We start from the raw sequence: 18,876 nt of genomic DNA on the forward strand, positions 1-18,876 counted from the left end.
AATGTTGAATGTGGCTTTCCTTTCATTATGGAATAGTGAATAATTAGATCTCCAACATCGATCCGTGCAGGATATCACTAAACATATCCTTCCAATTAGAATACCTCTTACTATCTGCACAAATGTCTCTTGCTCAAATCAAATCCTCTGGCAAAATATCTTTTTTTGCATCTTATTACCTTTTAATGAACAGTAGAAAGGTGTAAATTCAGGGACATTTTCACAGTCAAATTTGCCTTGTGTTTATCTGATTGGGGGAGCAAGAATCCCAGTAAATATTAATCGTTGTCTTCACTATATGGGAACTCGATCACAAAGATTTACAATGTCAAGTATTTATTCTCCTTCATGATTTATAAACTCTGGGCACATTGTGACCGAGTGGTACTCACCGTTTTTTTTCAGAAACACAGGCCTGCCCAACTGTTGGCACACTTGTGTCACCATATGGTCCTCGTCTCTCTCCATCTGAATCTCATGGCAAGGTACCTCGAACATGGAGAGGAGCAACTATTCCAGCACTGAGATCCACTAATTGGTAACACCACTCACCCTAATCCATAAGAGAAGCCGACTGGTCCCGCACTAGTCCTCATCTGAAACCATCCTGCTGGCTGCGTTCCTTCCCCATATGAAAGTGGTGTTGGCTCTCTGGTGGCAGAAGGGAATGGAAGGATTTCTCTTCAATCTCATCTTTAGTCATTGGCTCGTCAACCTTATGGGAGCATTCAGTGGCAACAGAAGCAGAGGCTGTAGAGACAATAAATGATTGACATTGTTCTTTGTTATTTTCCATTGCTCACTGAAAGGTTTAGAACTTGAACTTGAAGTTAAGGGCTGAGCTAGAATCCTTGGATTAACTATCTGCTCAAGGAGCAGAGTGGGTTACAATTATTGATTCAACACAACTTTGATATTGAATCATACATTGTTTAAGTTTCCTTGTGCACAACCACAGATCCAGGGGAAACACAAGGAACTTGGATTGAATAGGTTAAGCTCATGACTGAATAAAGGAATCTTGAATTAAAGCAGTGCAAGACATGTGCCTATTTGACCCACATATCCTTTGGGTAGGGAAGGAGTGCTAACGTAGCAAAAGATTTGATTGATTCAAATCATCTAAACTGAAGAGACACATTTCCCTGCTTAAGTCATGAGATCATTGGAAGGACAAAACAACATTTCTGGTTAAAGAATTCACCTTTCTCACCAGGTAATGAAGGCACACTGTCTCTGCAGTTTGAGTCGTTGGCCACTGTTTGAACCACCTCCTCAGTAGAGCTATTCCCTTTTGTGTGGCCAGAGGTTCTGCTTTTCTCCAAGAATGGTAAGGGTGAGCTGTCTTGTTTACTGCTGCCGCTGCTGCTCCTATAGAAATGTCACAGAACAACACAGATGCATCGTTTCAGGACACAAAAACAGGTTCTCAGTATCTGTGATTTACACAGGCTTCCTTCTCAACCTAAACCCATCAACATAGTTTTCTTTGATTTCTTGTATTCCAAGCTCCTCCTTGAATTCATCTGTTATTTGCTTCAATTATTCCTGATGAAGTAAGTTCTACATTCAAACCCCTTTTTGGTAAAGACTTTGTCGCCCTCTGCAAATTCCCCGTTAGATTTAATAGTGATTACAATTATATCCACAGATCCAGTGGATTCTGACATTCACAAGCAGAAACATCTTTTCCATGTCTACCCGATCAAACGTAACTGGACCATGTCACTCTTTTACAATGAGACAAGACTGTCCAATCTTACTTGATGAATTCAAATTCAGTTTGAATATAATTCCAGTAACTATTCTTTATCTTCCCTACTGCCTCTACATCCATATTACAATATGAAGATCGGAACTGTTTGCAGTGCTCCAAGGGTGATCTGTCCATGGTTCTACACATATCGAACACATTTCCATTCTGTCGTCCCAGAAATAAACCCATGATCTACTTTTCTATTTAACCTCACAAACTGGTGCCATTTGCTGCCAGTGACTCATTGCTATCTCCAGATCCCTCTGCCCTATTTAAGGACATATTTCCAAAGAGGAAGTGGTCTCTTTATTCTTTTGACCACAGTGTACTACCGCACACATGGGTGGAGGTTAATCTCCACAGCTTTGACTGCAATATTCCCTTTACCAAATCTTCCCAACAGTAAGTCTTCCTAAAAACAAAACGCCAACATATTAATGTACTTAATCTCGGCAACTATTTCTTATTTGAAAAGCACTAACTGTCGAGCTCAGTTTTGAACAAACATCCTCTGCCACAGTTATCAAAATGCCACAAGCTGAACGACAACCACTATTTACATTCATATTCACTGCAGCCTAAGAATGAGAGGTGGTATCATTGAGGGTCTATAAAATGGTCAAGGGATTGACCAAGTAGAGGCAGAGAAGATGATTCAATCTACAATGAGTCGTCCTAAGTTTACAATGAAGGGAAAGTTGGAGGAATTACTTCTCTCAGAGAATGGTGAACCTGGGGAATTCCCTATCTCAGAACACTGTGGATTCTGGGACATGAAGTAAATTTAAATAAGAGACACACAGACTTTTAATCAGTAATGGGTTGAAGAGTTAAGGAGGGCTGGCAGGAAAGTGGTGTTCAGGCCAAGATGAGATTCACAATCAAGCTGCCTAAACTTTAAACATGAACACTTCTTAACAGTTCACTCGATCCTAACGAAATATTTTGTGCAAAACAAATCACATGATACATAGTTATTCAGAGAACAAAACAAGTTTGTTCATTGAAGAACCCAGAGGAAAAGGTGATGAAACAATGTGAGTTTGATATACCTCAATCATCATTTCAAGTGCATTCTCTGCATAAATTCTCCTTTTCCTCCTCGAAGTATTCAACTTCTTGAATAATTGAGAGAATGAAGTCACAGTTGTACAATACATAAATCAGACCCTTCAGTCCAACTTGCCCATGCTGACCAGATATCCTAAATTAATCTAGTCCCATTTGCCAGCATTTGTTCCATATCCATCTTAGACCATAAGACCATAAGACATAGGAGTGGAAGTAAGGCCATTCGGCCCATCGAGTCCACTCCGCCATTCAATCATGGCTGATGGGCATTTCAACTCACTTACCAGCATTCTCCCTGTAGCCCTTAATTCCTCGAGGCAACAAGAATCTATCAATCTTAAACCCTTTCTACTGATTATCAGTTTATTTTACTTTATCAGCACTTGAAATACTGACTTTTTTTCTCCCAACATTGGTGAAAGAAAACATAACTTCATTCATCCAAGTTAATTTTGTAATCTTTCACAAAGAAACAAGTGAGAACAACATATAGCTGAGTGCAAACCAATATACTGCAGCTGCACGATATCTGGGAACACTCTAAAGGTGAGGCACTCCTACTTTGGTGTAACTGCAGTCTGGCCAAATTGCAGCAAAATGCTGTTCAATTTTATCTGCAAACTATTGAATAAAATCCTCCTTGCACAATAATGAGGCAGCATTTTGGGATGTCATTTTAAAATATATTATTTTCAAAGTTACTCACAATTAAGAGTGATCACTTAGTGCTGTCTGCATAACACAGTATTAAAAGGAATTAACAGTAAAAAACACAATAACCCAAATTCAGAGTCACAAATTCATTGATGTTGCATGGGTCCAGCATTTATAAGTCATCAATTTTTAAAAATAACTACAGATACATTTACTAACTATATTGGAGTACAGTCAAGTTTCTTACTGAACAGTGACAGGATTGGACAGAGTCCGCATGGATTTAAGAGAGGGGAATCATACTTAGCAAATCTACTGAAAGAATCTACAGAGTCGAATATTAAAGTAAGAAATAGCAGGACATTTAGAAAAGCTTATCATTAAACATGGTAGACTGGGTTTTGTGAAAGAGAAACTATATTTGACAAATTTGCGACAGTTCATTGAGGAGATAACTAGCAGGGCAATCCAATGATGTTCTGTATTTGGAATTTAAAAATGCAAATGATAAGGTGCTACATAAAAGCTAATTGCACAATTGAGGAGCTCATGGTATCGGGGTAATGTATTAGCATGGATTGAGGATTGGTTAACCACACTGGCTGTTGCTGAGTCCTCACTTGCAGTGCTGTATACAATGTTAGCTTCCATATTTAATAAAGGATAAACCAACATCGGAGACCATTCAAAAAAGATTCACTTAGCTGCTTCGAGCATGAAAGGGTTGACCTATCAAGAATAGATAAGCAGGGGTGATCTTATGGAAACAAGATTCTGAGGAGCTTGACAGGGTGGATGTTGACTAGATCTTCCAGCACCAGTGAAGTCTCAAACCAGGGGACATTACAGAGAGGAACATTCATTTTAGAAAAAGTCAAGAATTTTTTCTCTCAGTGAATGGCTAGAATTTTCTCACCCAAACTTTAGTGGAAGTTAAATGTGGGAGGGGAATGGTTGGGTTACTCTTCGGAGGGTTGTTCTGGCTTGTTGGGCTGAAGGGCCTGTTTCCACACAGTAGGGAATCTATGATTCTATCTCAAATTATTTTAAAAGAGGGCAGATAGATTTTTGAAATATTGAGCAGTTGAGGGCTATGCGGATCAAGCATAAAAGAGGTGTTGAGGCCTGGGTTGGCCCAGCCATGATCTGACAGAATGGGGGAACAAGCTGAAAGGGATGAATTGCCTACGCCTGCTCCGATTCCTTGAGGCTCCATTTCATGTTTTTTTTGTCTCCAAAGAAGAGCGTGATACAATGTGCTAAAGATCTCAGACGTTGTGAAAATGGGGTGTTTTTGTACTGATTCAGATGGCATTGATTCATCAGTCACAGCTATACAGTCATGAGTAGGAAGGCAATTCCCTCCATGAATAAAGGAAATCTACTGCAGAGCTCACGCAAAGGGAATTCTTACCCTCAGTAAACTCTCAACCCACCCTACCTCTTGCAAAAATGCCATCCCGTTTTCCAATTCCTCCGCCTCCGATGTATCTGCTCCCAGGAGGACCAGTTCCACCAGAGAACACACCAGATGGCCTCTTTCTTTAGAGACTGCAATTTCCCTTCCCACGTGGTTAAAGATGCCCTCCAACACATCTCGTCCACATCCTACACCTCCGCCTTCCACACCCCACCCCTCCAACCGTAACAAGGACAGAACGCCCCTGGGGCTCACCTTCCACCCTATAAACCTTCGCATAAACCAAATCATCCACCTTCAAAAAAAACCCCACCACCAGGGATATATTTCCCTCCCCACCCCTTCCCGCCTTCCGCAAAGACCGTTCCCTCCGTGACTACCTGGTCAGGTCCACGCCCCCAACAACCCACCCTCCCATCCTGGCACTTTCCCCTGCCACCGCAAGAACTGTAAAACCTGTGCCCACACCTCCTCCCTCACCTCTAACCAAGGCCCTAAAGGAGCCTTCCACATCCATCAAAATTTTACCTGCACATCCACTAATTTCATTTATTGTATCCGTTGCTCCCGATGTGGTCTCCTCTACACTGGGGAGACTGGGGGCGCCTCCTAGCAGAGCGCTTCAGGGAACATCTCCGGGACACCCCACCAATCCACCACACTGCCCCGTGGCCCAACATTTCAACTCCCCCTCCCACTCTGCAGAGGACATGAAGGTCCTGGGCCTCCTTCACCGCCGCTCCCTCACCACCAGACGCCTGGAGGAAGAACGCCTCATCTTCCGCCTCAGAACACTTCAACCCCAGGGCATCAATGTGGACTTCAACAGTTTCCTCATTTCCCCTTCCCCCACCTCACCCTAGTTCAAACTTCCAGCTCAGCACTGTCCCCATGACTTGTCCGGCCTTGCCCTACCTGCCTGTCTTCTTTCCCACCTATCCACTCCACCCTCTCCTCCCTGACCTGTCACCTTCATCCTCTCCCCACTCACCCATTGGACTCTATGCTACTTTCTCCCCACCCTCCTCTCGCTTATCTCTCCACGCTTCAGGCTCACTGCCTTTATTCCTGATGAAGGGCTTTTTCTCTGCCCTTTGGATGCTGCATGAACTGCTGTGCTCTTCCAGCACCACTGACCCAGAATCTGGGTTCCAGCATCTGCAGTCATTGTTGTTACCTCCCATCACATGACCCAACATCTCAGCACAAGCAGGACACACTGCGCATGCTCCAACCAATAGTGACCCCGGGTGATTGATGTCAGCACCGGACCAATGAAAGGACGGTGGGCGGAGCTGGAGGCCCTAGCGGGAGGTTGATCCTCCAACCAATCACAGTGAATGAAGGGCGGAGCTAACGTAAACCATGTGATCACCCTCGCGCCCGACAGAGTCGCTGTAATGAATGCTCGGGAAGTTATGGAGAGAAAGGAGACGGTAAGGAAAGAAATAAACAGGGAAACGGGAGAAAAACTGTGTTGCTATGAGCGGAGAGGTTTTACAAACAAATTGTGCATGTCGGAAAACACAAATTTGAACGTCCCAGTCCCGTGTTTGCAGTAAATGGGGAATTGCCTCAGCGGCTGCAGGCCTGAGTGAGCGCCGCCATCTTTATTCGGGACAAGGATTCACTGGACACGTGCGGAGCCGCCATCTTTGTAGGGGGCAAGGTGCAGCCAGGCGCATGTGCATCAGAGTCATTGTGATGACAGCAGCCAATCCTGCTCTGATTCACCTCTGGGCTCCCTCAGGACCACTTTGTCAATGTCTAGCTTCCTCAGTCTCCAACCATGGGGGTATGTTTGGTCTGTTTAATACTGTATTATTACTTTTATAGACCCTTTGTAAATGAGTTTTTCACTGCGGCCCAGCCCCTGACCATGTGCTGCTCTATTATCAGATTACTTTTATCTTGAATATTTTTGACAGTCAAGAATTCTTTTTTCCAATAAGCAAGTGTATTTTCCTTCCATTTCTGACTATCAAATTCTGCACCATTTTCATTCCCTGTAATTCATTTTGCACTCCCTGAAACATCAACTGTGTTTCTCCTTCACAGATCCCAGTGATTAATGCCAAAGCCCTGTTGCCTGGGGAGAGGGTGATGTTTGACTTTCTTGTACAGCTGCAGTTTGTGTGGTGAAGGTGCTCCCACAATGTGGTTGGGTAAGAGACATTACAGATTATTCATTACAGCAACAGTGATGATTTGAAGATAATGTCCAAATCAAGAACAGTTTGTAGTTTTATTATCATGCTTTCACAAAAATATTATTGAGGACTTTAGATATGAGGCCAGAGATGGAGATATTTGGTCAGGTGACCAAAAGCATTGCCAAAAAGTAGGTTTTGAGGGATGTCTTAAAAGTGGAAAGCAGACCTGTGAGGTTTTGTCTGCAAATTCCAGACCATGGTGCTTTAGCAACTGTAGAATCAGCCAAACAATTGAAATAATGAATTAACAAATCATTGGGAGTCTCGAAGAAAATGGGTTGTCGAGGTCTCAAAGGATGTGTGGTGAAGGGAGCTAGGGATGATCACAGCCAGGAATTATATGAAGAGTGAGTTTTCTAAATTGTTGTTGCTTATGAATAGGAGCCTTTTGATGGATCAACATGTTTTGGGAGAAGTGAGCACATGGGTGACAGTTTTCAATTTTTCTTGAGATTACAGAGAGGTTGAATTTGGGAGGCTGGCTAGGAGTGTGTTTGGATAATTAAGTCTGGAGATAACACACAATGGATGAGAGTATATGAGCTGAGACAAGGATAGAATCAGCTAGAAATAGTGGTGTTGGAGTGGGACTGGGCTGTCACCCTCACCTCACCTCTGGGATTCAGCTGGTTGTCAGGTTGTGAATCAGGGCGGTAACACAATCGGGAGCTGAGTGGCCCTGGTGGAGCCTAAAATGAGTGTCACTCAGCTGGCTGTTGCTGAGCAGCTGCTGCTTGGTCGTCCTGCTAATGACTACTTCCATCACTTTACTGCTGATCGAGTTGGACTGATGGAGGGAAATTGCCTGGATTGGATTTGCCCTGTGTTTTTATTTGAACATCCCTGGGCAATGTTCCACATTGTCAGTAGATTCCAGTGCTGGAGCGGTACGTGGCTTGGTGGGTGGCAAGTTCTGGAGCACAAGCTATCAGTATTATTGCCAGAATGTTAGCAGGACCCATAGCCTTTACACTACTTAACCATTTTGTTGATATTATTCAAACTAAATCGAACTGGCTTAAAGCTCACATCTGTGATGTTAGGAACCACTGGAGAAGGCTGATGGATCATCCCATTTTGCATCTGGCTGAAAATTGCTGCAAATGCTGTCATCTTATCTTTTGCATGGATGTGTGAAACACCTCCATCAGTAAGGGTGGGGATATCTGTAGTGCTTCCTGCAACTAGTTGTTTAATTGTCCATTACCATTCACAACTGGGTGTGGCAGAACTGCAGAGCCCTGATCCACTCCATTGATTGTGGGATCCACTTAGCTCTGTTGCTTGCTGCTGATGCTGTTTGATAGGCAGATAGTCCTGCTTGGTAGCTTCACCAGGTTGGCACTTCATTTTTAGGTATGCCTGGTGCTGCTCATGGCATGCCCTCCTTTCCTGTCCATTGTGATGGGTGAGTGCAGGATGTACAAACCCATGAGATTACAGATTGTGCTGGAGTACAGTTCTGCTGCTGTTGTTATCCCACAGTGCCTCAGAGAGATCCAGTTTGAGTTCCTACATCTGTCCCATTTAGCACGGTGATAGTACCACTCAGCACAAGGGAGGTTTTTCTCAACTTTATGGCGAGGCTTTGTCTCCAAAAGGACTGTGTGATGGTCGCTCTTACCGATACTGTCATGGACAGATGCATTTGCAGCTGGTAGATTCATAACGATAAGATGTAGTATCTTTTTCCCTCTTGCTGGTTCCCTCACCACCTGCTGCAAACCCCATTTGAACAGTTCTGTCCTTGAGGACTGAGACAGCTCAGTCTGAGCTACTCTCTCAGCTACTGAGTTAGACTCACCTTCCCAGAAGTCCTTCGCTCCTACCTCGCACCTCTAATATTCCATGTCTTTTTTTTCACTGGAGAAGGATGTGGAAGCTAGAGAGTTTGGAGAAATGAATAGTGAGAACTTGAAAAGTGTCCGTTACAGAGGAGGAGTTTCAGGATGTCTTAAATTGCATCAAGGTGGATAAAGCCTTGGGACCTGATCAGGTGTATTCCAGAAATTTGTGGGAAGCTCGGGAAGTGATTGCTGGGCCCCTCCCTGACATATTGGTATTATCGTTCGTGACAGGTGAGGTGCTGGAAGACGGGTGCCTTTTTTTTTATAAAAAGGTGGTAACAAAAGGCCAAGGAACACGAGAACAGTGAGCCTGAAGTCAGTGGCAGGCAAGTTGTTGGAAGGGATTCTGAGGGACAGGATTTACATGTATTTGGAAAGACAAGGAATGATTAGAGAGTCAGCATGGCTTTGTGCGTGGGAAATTGTCGCTCTAACCTGATTGAGGTTTTTTTTTGAAGAAGTGCTAGGAAGATTGATGAAGACAGACTGTGGACATTGTCTATATGGGCATTGAACAAGGTTCCACAGAGCAGACTGGTTAGCAAGGTTAGATAACATGGAATGCAGGGAGAACTATCTATTTGGATACAAAACAGTCTTGAAGGTAGGAGACAGTGGGTGGTGATGAAAGGTTGCTTTGTGGACTGGAAGTCTCTGAAAAGCAGTGTGCTGCAGGAATGGATATTGGGTCCTTAAATAAATGACTTGGATGTGAATATATGAGGTAGGTTTACAGAAAATACAAAATTGTAGGTGTAGTGGACAGTGAAGAAGGTTAGTTTAGAATACAACAGGATCTTGATCAGATGGGCCATTCGAGTGAGGAATGGCAGATGGAGTTCAATTTAGACAAATGTGAGCTGCTGCATTTTGGTAAGGCAAATCAGGACAGGACTTAATGTATTTAATGGTAAGTTCCTGGGGAGTGTTGCTGAAAAAAGAGGGAATTGTTCCTTGAATGTAGAGTCACAGGTTGGCAGGTAGTGAAGGTGGTGTTTGGTTTGCTTATATTTATTGGTCAATGCATTGAATACAGAAGCTGGGACGTTATATTGTGGCTGGATAGGACATTTGACAATGAGAACCTTTTTCCACGTATGGAGTCAGCTATTACGAGGGGGCATAGCTTTAAATTAAGGGGAGGTAGGTATAGGACAGATGTTAGGGGTAGATTCTTTACTCAGCGAGTCGTGAGTTCATGGAATGCCCTGCCAGTAGCAGTGGTGGACTCTCCCTTTTTATGGGCATTTAAACGGGCATTGGATAGGCAAATGGAGGGTAGTGGGCACGTGTAGGTTAGGTGGGCTTGGGTCGGCGCAACATCGAGGGCCAAAGGGCCTGTACTGCGCTGTATTTTTCTGTTCTTTGTTCTATGATAAAGCCATTTCAGGAATTCCGTTTTCAGTTCGAAGTTTCCTGTTCTGAGAAGGATGTTGTGAAACTTGAAATGGTTCAGACAAGATTTACAAAGATTTCCTGCAGTTGGAGGATTTGGGCTACACGGAGAGGCTAAATAGGCTGGGGTTAATTTCCCTTGAGAATCAAAGACTGAGAGGTGACGTTTGGGAGATTTATAAAATCACGAGGGGCGTGGATATGGTGAACAGCTGGGGTCTTTTTTTCCCCGCCAGGTTAGGTGAGTCCAAAACAAGACCACGTGGGTTTAAGTTGAGAGGGCAAAGATTTAAAAGGGATCAAAGGGGCAACGTTTTCAAGCTGAGTGTGGTGTGTGGATGGAATGAGCTGCCAGATGAAGTAGTGGAGACTGATACAATTACAACATTTAAAAGGCATCCGATTGGGTACGTGATTAGGAAGGGTTTTGAGGAATTCAGACCAATATCTGGCAAGTGGGACTCCGTTAGTTTAGGATTCCTAGTTGGCATGGGCGAATTGGTCCATTGTTTCTGAGCTGTACATCTCAGCACAGATAATTCTTGGATCTGAGAAGGTTAAGCAGTGATTTCGACAAGGGGGAGATTTGTTTCTAGGATATTTTAATTTGCAGAGAGAGGGGAATTGTTAACAATGTCACAATATTAGTAACTACTTTAAGTTAAATGGAAAATAATGTGAATATGTGACCTATATTTTACTGAGTACATTCTGAGCATCTGGAACAGTCTGAACAGCGGGTGGACACAGATTCAGCAGGTGTTCTCAAACAGATTTGCAATTTTACTTCTTACGGAAAGATTGGGAGTCTGTGGGTAAATGCGAGGGGAGTTGGGACGGATTTGCAGCATCTCCAGAGGGAGAGCGTACAGCCTCAATGGGCTGAATAGCCCCCAGCCCCTGTGCTCTGTGATACTGCCCTATTCACTGTGAATGATGAAGCTCATCCCAAGGCAGAGAGAGCGAGGAGCCCACCACTCACCTCACAATGGGGGATGGCTTGATTGATGGCAGCTCCAGACCAATGGGAGGAGAGTCTGTGTGGTCCTGCAGCCAATGGGAGTGAATGAGGGGTGTGGCCAGCAAGACGACACCTGTCCATGAGCTGTGCAGGTGCAGTGTCACTGGGTGGGGGTGGGAGAGACAGCAGAGACTGGGACAGAGGCTGTTGGACCTGAATTACAAACTCCCGGTAAATTATAACCAAAAGAACTGCAGATGCTGTAAATCAGAAACAACCACCAGGAGGTTCTGGAGAAGCTCAGCAGGTCTGGCAGCATCTGTGACGAGAAATCAGAGTTAACGTTTCAGATCCGGTGTCCCATCCTCACAGCTGATGTTACTGTGAGAACAAATGTTGGGTTATATGCAGAAGGTAGGGTTTGGGGAGGATGTAAGGAGTAAAGGATAGGTAGGGATAGAGCGAGAAGAACGGTTGGATAAAGGAGTAGATAACGATCTGGCTGGGGGAGGGTGACTAGCTGTTAATGGAGACTATTAGTGGCAAACCATAGGTAGTGTGTAATGACAGGCTGTGAGAACAAGGCCTAGTGTGTGGGGTAGGGGGCTAGGACATGGGGTTGTTAAGCTATGGTTAACCATTAACTGTCTCCGTTGTAAGCTTTTCCCCACATACATCACTCCACGATTGGAGCTGCAGATGGGCGGCACAGTGGTTAGCACTGTTACATCACAGCGCCAGAGACCTGCGTTCAATTCCCACTTCAGGCAACTGTCTGTGTGGAGTTTGCACATTCTCCCCGTGTCTGTGTGGGTTTCATCCGGGTGCTCCGGTTTCCTCCCACAGTCCAAAAGTGTGCAGATTAGGTGAATTGGCCATGCTAAATTGCCCGTAGTGTTAGATGTAGGGGATTGGGTCTGAGTGGGTTGCTCTTAGAGGGTTGGTGTGGGCTTGTTGGGCCAAAGGGCCTGTTTCCACACTGTAAGTAATCTAATCTTTAAAAAAAAACTCTTGAATATCTTTGCTAATCCCCTCTGTCCTCCTTAAATATGTATCTTAAAGTTTTTCTCTTTAATCAATGTTTCCAGCATTCGTGAAACACTTTAGGAGAATTGTCAGTGTGAAAGGCTCCATAAAATGCAGGTAGTTGTTGTTAATGTCTGACATCAGGAGAAACAGGAATGAGCCCTCACTCTTCTACCTCTTATAAGAAGATGGGGCTGGGACTGGAAGACCAGGCAGTGCCTGTCAGTCCTCCAACCAATCGGAGTGAATGAGGGGCGTGGCTATAAGCAACCACGTGATTAGCTTCACTGGCAGCACAGTGTGTGTTGTGACCAAGGCATTGGGAATGTGTGAAGGTGCAGGGCAGGGGTAACGAAAGGCATATTGACCAGGAAGGGAAGGAAATTTTAATGGAACGGGCTGAGACGTTTTACAGAACTTAGTGCACATCGGAAAACACAAATTTGAAAATCCCAGGACCGTGTTTGTGGCAAACGGGAAAATGCTTCAAATGGTGAATGGTGCGAGTGAGCGCCGCCACCTTTATTGGGGGCAGTGATTCATGGGACATGAGTGTGGCAGCCAACTTTGTGAGGGGCAAGCTGCAGGGGGACACATGCACAGCTTTGCCTGGCAGGGAGAGATAGGGCAGGTTTTAGAGTGTCAGAGTCAGGGTGTTTTCAATGTCAGAGTGTGATGCTGGAAAAGCACAGCCGGTCAAGCAGCAGCCAATCGGTGGGAAGGAAGATGGACAAGAATGTGGTGCCGAGTTGGAAGGCTGGATCTGGGATAAGGTGGGGGGAGTGGAAATGAGGAAACTGGTGAAATCCACATTGATCCCATGTGGTTGGAGGACCCGAACACAGAAGATGAGGCGTTCTTTCTCCAGGCATCAGGTGCCTGGGATTTGGCGGTGGAGGTGGCCCAGGCCCTGCATGTCCTTGGTGCAGCGGGAAGGGGAGTTAAAGTGTTGGGAAACAGGGTGTTTGGGTTGTTCAGTGTTTTACTGTTACTTTCACAGACCTTTTGTGAGTTAATTTTCCTCTGCTGCCCAACCCCTGACAACGTGCTGCTCTCTAAACGGACTGAATTTTCCACAATCACTTTGCCAGTGAATCATTCCTTTTTACAACAAAAGAGGGCATTTTCCTTCCATTTCTGACCATCAAATTCTGCAACATTTTCATTCCCTGAAATATCAACTGTGTTTCTCCTTCCACAGATCCCAGTGATTAATGCCAAAGCCCCATTGCCTGTGGAGAGGGTGATGTTTGACTTCCTTGTACAGCTGCAGTTTGTGTGGTGAAGGTGCTCCCACAATGTGGTTGGGTAAGAGATGTTACAGATTATTCACTCAGCGACAGAGAAAAGTTGAAAATGTATGTGCAAATCAACAACAGTTCGTATTTTTATCATTTTTATAATTTCACGAAATACTATTGATGATTTCTGACATTAGACAACAGATGGGTATATTAGGTCAGGTGATCAAAAGAATTGCCAAATAAGCAGGTTTTCGGGGATACCTTAAAGGAGAAAAACAGATATGAAAGGATTAGGATAGGAATTCCAGACCGTGTTGCCTTGACAACAGTAGAAACAGCCAATCCGGTGAAGCAATGAATAAACACATCGTTGGGAGTCTGACAGAAAATGAGTTGTTGAGGTCTCACAGGTTGTGTGGTGCAGGGAGACAGGGATGTTCACAGCCAGGAATTACATCGAGTGAGAATTTTAAGTTGCTTGTAAACGGGAGCCTTTTGTTGGATCAACAACTTATAGAACAAGCGAGCACTTGGGCAATAGAGTTTTAGATATTCTTGATATTATATGTAAGTTGAATGTGGGAGGCTGGCCAGGAGTGTGTTTGGATAATGGAGTCTGGAGATAACACAGGGATGGAGCAAGTATTTCAGTAAATGAGCTGAGACTAGGGTGGGGTTGGGTGATCTCACGAATGGAGAAATAGAATGTAGAGTCAGGCTCCTCATCATCATCATCATCATCACTCCCCCTCACCGATTCACAGATATTGTTCCTTGTTCTGTCTGTCTTTTCTGGTTATGTCCTGCTCACACATTCTGCTACCAACTAATATTTTACTTCAAGGTTGTTGGAAAATCCTTCTCCATCTCCACTCTCCCTTTCCTTTCTGAAGTCCTTGTATTCGGTGTCCCTCAAGGATCTATCCTTGGTCCCTCCAGTTTCTCACCTACATACTGCCAGGAAGTGACATCGTCCAAAAGCACTGTTAGGTTTCACATGTACACTGACAATGTCCAGCTCTACCTCCCCATCATCCCTCTCCATTACTCCACTGTTATTCTGTTATCAAACTGCTAACCATGCTCCCACTACTCGATTAGCTGCATTTTCCTCCAATGAAACATTGCAATGGTTAAACCCATTGCCTTCAGTTGATGTTACAAATTCCTTTCCCTCACTGCTGAGCCCCTCTCTCACTGGGAACTGAGGCAGAGCTACACTCTTCACAATATTGCTCTCCTATTCTGACGCCAAGGTGCCCTTCTGATCAGACATCTACACAATCACCAGCACCAGGAATTCCAATCTGTAAAATGTTGCTTGTTTCCCCCTCACCCCAGCTCCATTGCTACTGAAACCCCTTACCCGTGTTGGTGTTGCATTAAAGTTGACAAAACTAAAACAGAACCCTTGATTCTGCGACTGACCCAGAGTCTGGTTCTAGGTTCCCTCATGCTGGGACACATCCTGTCAGTCTTTACCTTGTCAAACCCCTGAGGAAGCCGATATGTTTGAAAGAGTTCACTTCTCATTCTTCCCAAATCGAGTGAGTAGAGTCTGGACTTCTTCAGCCTTTTCTTAAAAGAGAATCCCTTCAAACCAAGGATCATCCCAGTCAATCTTCTCTGAATGCCTCCGATGAAGTGATGTATTCCCTTAAATAAAGGTAGCAAAACTTCTCATTACTCCAGATGTGGTCTCACTAGCACTTTATAAAGTTGTTCTCAGGTATATACTTCAAACACTTATACTGCAAATCCCTTGAAATCAGGAGCAATATTCCATTCCCCTTCCTGATGACCTGGTGTAACTTTGTGCTAGCTTGCTTTGTTTCCTGCACATTTACCTCTTGCTCCCTTTGTGGTGCAGCTTTCTACAGTTTCCACCAATTAAATAGTCCTCTGTTCTTTTATTATCTCCTCCAAAATGAACAACTTCACATTTTCCCAAGTGATACTCCATTTGCCAACTTGTTGCCCACTTCTCCAATGGATCCCTCTGTGTAAACTGTTTATAATCCTTTTGGAACTTTACTGTTATGCCTTTCCTAGGAGATTTTCCCCATCATTCTTCTAAACATTTCCTGGGAACACTGGGCAGTGGGAAGCATGCAGAGTTCCTGTCTTTTAAGGGATACTCTATGGAATGACTGGGAGGAGCTTGCTGCCTATTTGGTCAGAATGGTGACAACTTGCCCCTGAAGCTGCATGAGCCTTTCACCCCCCCCACCCCCCCCCCCCCGCCATGTCTTATTGATGAGGCACAGCGGCAGCACAGAAGGGAAGAAGCAGCAGCAAATCCTGCTCTCCACATCTCACTAACACTTGGAACATTCTCTCCCATGTGTCAAAGATCTGCCCTGTTTAGTCACATGAAGTCCCAAAATGGAAACTAATAGAAACCCACGTAGATTTCCCCCTGAATGACAGCTGACCTCCACAAGGGGTAATGTGTCCAGTCATCCTGGGCCAGGAGGAGGGGATGATGAGAGTTTCTAACCTGATCTGACAGTGACGGTTTTATAAACTTGTAATACCTTTGGGCATTCAGATGGTAACCTCAGTATTTGTAACACCACACTCTGACAGAATTACTCAATTCATCAGGACCTGGATATTTGCATTTAGTTGTGAGTATTGTGTTCCAGCTCATTCCTATTTGATGCATAAAAGTTCTCCTTTGAATCAAACCATCCTGTCAATAGATCTCCCTCCAAGTCTTTCATATATGTCTTGTCAACAGTTTATGATGAGCTGATGAGTGTAAGGTTGATTATTCTAATGTATAATTTCTGTAAACCCCTCTGTCACAGGGCACCCACAATTTCCTCTGCTACAAGGAGAACAATCTGTTTCCCCAAACCCCTGATTCCCCAATGTCTGTTTGCTCTCTATAAGGTACACATCAGGATTGTGTTGGAACATTCTCCACTTGCCTGCATCAGTGCAGCCCCCAACAATATTAAAGAAAGTGAACATCCTCCAGGACAAAGCACTGTGCCTGAGTGGTGTCCCATCCCCCACCTTCAGCATTCCCTCTCCCCATCCCCGGGGTACAGTGGCATCACTGTGTAAAAGGGAAAGGCAGCATTGTCCTCCCAGACCATAGGGCTGCTCTCTCATTAGGGAGAGATGGCTGGTGGTGTGTTTAACCTGAAGGTTACCACAGCCCAGGCAAGGGGAGAGGTTAGAAAGGAGAGTCCATCTATTGTAGATGGATATTCTTGACCTGTACCATTAACACCCATGTCCCTGCAACTAAAATCCCCCATTCCTTGTACCATCCTGGTAAATCTCCTGTACCCCCTCTCAGGGACCCTGACATCCTTCCCAATGTATGGGCGATCTCTGGTTTACACAGACCCAGCTGCTCTGTGTTCCTGTGGGTGATGTCATCATAGAGCAACAGTTGCACTAAACCTCACTGTCTGTAAGGGTGGGAGACACAGAAATCCCGAAAACATTTGAGATGTATTTAGTGTGCACTTGCGATGCCATGATAGATGAGACTTTTCCACAAGTACTGGAAAGTAGATCAGGATAGTTCGGTGGTAGTTTTCTTTCTCACAGATGGATCACCAGAGCCTTTTTCTGTTCTGTATACAGCTGAGATGTTTATAATAGGAATATGACAGGCTCCATTGGACATCAGGTCAGAAAAGGTGATACTAGAGTAGATGGCACATGGTTGGTCGATGTTTTTGGGAGGTAAGTGAGACGGAGTGTTTTAAGATGAAATTCAGAAGCTCAGCTCAGTGGTTTACAATGACATTGATTAGATACTCATTAAGAGAGATCAGCTGGCAATTATAAGCTGTTTGCAGGATTATTGAATTGATAAAGGAGACAGACGTGCAGAGATTTTTTTGGAAGGCATTGCTTTTTCATTCAAATATCTCGGATGTTCAAGAGGTCTATGTAGCTGTTCATTGGTTCTCTTGTCCAGACGCTAATTTATAATTCATATCGCTTTTATTGTGCCCGGAGTTTTGAGATTTGTATCGGATTAAGAAGAAAACGTGAAGCTATTAAAATGAGAACTTGAGTGAATAGAAAGCACAGTAAATTTATATTACCGAGGAAACAGAGAGTATTTGCTCCAAATAAGCAGACAAATATTTTTTTATATCGAAAGTGTGGTGGTGGAAAAGAGAGCCGACCAGGCAGCATCCATGGAGCCGGGGATTCACGATAGAACATAGAACAATACAGCACAGAACAGGCCCTTCAGCCCACGATGTTGTGCTAAACATTTCCCCTAGATTAAGCACCCATCCATGTACCTATCCAATTGCCGCTTAAAGGTCACCAATGATTCTGACTCTGCCACTCCCACAGGCAGCGCATTCCATGCCCCCACCACTCTCTGGGTGAAGAACCTATCCCTGACATTCCCCCATACCTTCCCCCCTTCACCTTAAATTTATGTCCCCTTGTAACACTCTGTTGTACCTGGGGAAAAAGTCTCTGACTGTCTACTCTATCTATTCCTCTGATCATCTTATAAACCTCTATCAAGTCACCCCTCATCCTTCGCCGTTCCAACGAGAAAAGGCCGAGAACTCTCAACCTATCCTCGTACGACCTATTCTCCATTCCAGGCAACGTCCTGGTAAATCTTCTCTGCACCCTCTCCAAAGCTTCCACATCTTTCCTAATGTGAGGCGACCAGAACTGCACACAGTACTCCAAATGTGGCCTAACCAAAGTCCTGTACAGCTGCAACATCACTTCACGACTCTTGAATTCAATCCCTCTGCTAATGAACGCTAATACAACATAGGCCTTCTTACAAGCTCTATCCACCTGAGTGGCAACTTTCAAAGATCTATGTACATAGACCCCAAGATCCCTCTGTTCCTCCACCTGACTAAGAACCCGACTGTTAACTCTGTATTCCGCATTCTTATTTGTTCTTCCAAAATGGACAACCTTACACTTGACAGGGTTGAACTCCATCTGCCACTCCTCAGCCCAGCTCTGCATCATATCTGTTGCAGCTGACAACAGCCCTCCTCACTATCCACAGCTCCACAATCTTCGTATCATCTGCAAATTTACTGACTCACCTTTTGACTACCTCTTCCAAGTCATTAATAAAAATTACAAACAGCAGAGGACCCAGGACTGATCTGGGAACTCCACTTGTAACTGGGCTCCAGGCTGAATATTTACCATCTACTACCACTCTCTGACTTCAACCAGTTAGCCAGTTTTCTATCCAACTGGCCAAATTTCCCTCTATCCCATGCCTCCTGACTTTCTACATAAGCCTACCATGGGGAACCT

General features: G+C 44.4%; 1 long non-coding RNA gene across 1 annotated transcript; it reads left to right on the forward strand.

Moving 5' to 3' along the window:
* The first annotated feature begins 6,270 nt into the window (after window positions 1–6,270).
* On the forward strand, window positions 6,271–13,647 carry LOC132814125 (uncharacterized). Its single transcript, XR_009644320.1, has 3 exons — window positions 6,271–6,337; window positions 6,960–7,066; window positions 13,545–13,647. It is a non-coding gene; the product is annotated as an uncharacterized LOC132814125 (long non-coding RNA).
* Window positions 13,648–18,876: the final 5,229 nt, after the last annotated feature.

The sequence above is a fragment of the Hemiscyllium ocellatum genome, unplaced genomic scaffold (assembly GCF_020745735.1).
Source record: "Hemiscyllium ocellatum isolate sHemOce1 unplaced genomic scaffold, sHemOce1.pat.X.cur. scaffold_690_pat_ctg1, whole genome shotgun sequence".
In the NCBI taxonomy this organism is placed as follows: Eukaryota; Metazoa; Chordata; class Chondrichthyes; order Orectolobiformes; family Hemiscylliidae; genus Hemiscyllium; species Hemiscyllium ocellatum.